The following is a 1,481-nucleotide window of genomic DNA, read 5'->3' as shown; positions in this document are numbered from 1 at the left end:
AAAAAAAAAAGGTGAAAAGAAGTTTTCTATTTTAACATTTTACTGTAAAGGCGAACAAATGCTTATGAGAAGGTGCGCTGAGAAATGTTGCATCACATTGTTTTGCTTTTAAAAGGAAGGACGCTGTCATGGTGAAGCTTGCAGTTTGTCGCACAACAAAACCTCTGAGCTCGAGTCTCATCTCAGCCCCGACTAAAAGCCTTTGATGTTGGCAGGCTTCAAACCATCAGATGTCTTTCTTTCAGTCAGACTCTCTCAGATGTGTCGGGCAGTCCCAGACACAAAATGCCACTACTCGTCACTCCCTTTATTTCTGTTCAAAGTGGTGTGTTGGTTTTGCCTTTTGTCTCTCAGGTCGAGACAAGGTCACGTGACTCAGCTCCTATCACCGTGAAGTTGTTTGACGTCCTCCCAGGTCATATTCTGTGTGTGGGTGCAATCTACATGCTCTATACTATTAATCGGCCACACCGCTCTTCTGTAAATGGGATCTACTGTGTATCCATTCTTTTCGTTATCTAACTGAATTTCTTTAAGACATTTCCCTTCCACAATCATGCAACATTTGTGGTGAGTGATCTCTTCTTACCAAGCGTTTCTGATGACTTGAGAAGGTCATCATCTCTTTCTGTTTTGTAAGGTCAGTATTTGGCAGCACTGCAGTCCGAGCGCACAGTGAATGTGCTAGGTGTCACGTCTCTTTGAACAACGTCTGTGCTAATCTCAGCATGAGACTGATATGATGTACACATGCTCACAGATTGGATACCTTCAGGGCCTATATGGCTTAAAAACATGTTCTTAACAGATGATGAAACAGCTTTGGAACTTCTGAAGTGATTTGTGCCTTGGTCCTTTAAAAAAAAAAGGGGGGGGGTGGACTTTATTATTTTGGAGGTGACTGCTCTTAAGGTCCTCTGTTAGTGATTTTGTTGAATGCACTGGGTTTATTTGTGCACACTGAGGCTACAAAAAATAATTTTTTTCCTCCCATGTCCCTTCATACAGCATGCCCAGCTTTCTCCATCTGTGCAGCTCCTCCCACAGAGCTGACGGCTGTCCACACAACGAGAGGCTGAAAGGTGACAAACTGTTCGGCTATCCTTTGCTGTTCCAAATCTTGTGGTCCAACCCCTTTTCTTGTGGAACTAGCGGTGGACTCTGGACAATATTCTGTGTCTGGCTCTTCTCATTTGGACTCCCTCCCAGTTCCTGGGTTCCTCTGCCTACCTTGCATGTGGTAGAGCGACTGTCACATCCTCCTTCCCCTCCTGGGCACTGTGCTGTCCTGACAGCACCATGTTGCTGTGGCATATGTCCTCCATGCGTCCTCCACGATCTCATGCAGTGTTAAAACCTGAGTGCGTGGCACTGCTGCATTCATAATATGCCATGTAGGATGTAAATCATTATAGATTTTCTGCTTGATTCACTTTTATTAAATATTTATGTTCATGCTGGAGTGGTTTAGTAGTGGGGGG

Source organism: Pundamilia nyererei, unplaced genomic scaffold (genome assembly GCF_000239375.1).
Source record: "Pundamilia nyererei isolate P.nyererei 1_Seehausen unplaced genomic scaffold, PunNye1.0 scaffold00022, whole genome shotgun sequence".
Taxonomy (NCBI): domain Eukaryota; kingdom Metazoa; phylum Chordata; class Actinopteri; order Cichliformes; family Cichlidae; genus Pundamilia; species Pundamilia nyererei.
Note: the sequence above shows the minus strand (reverse complement) of the source record.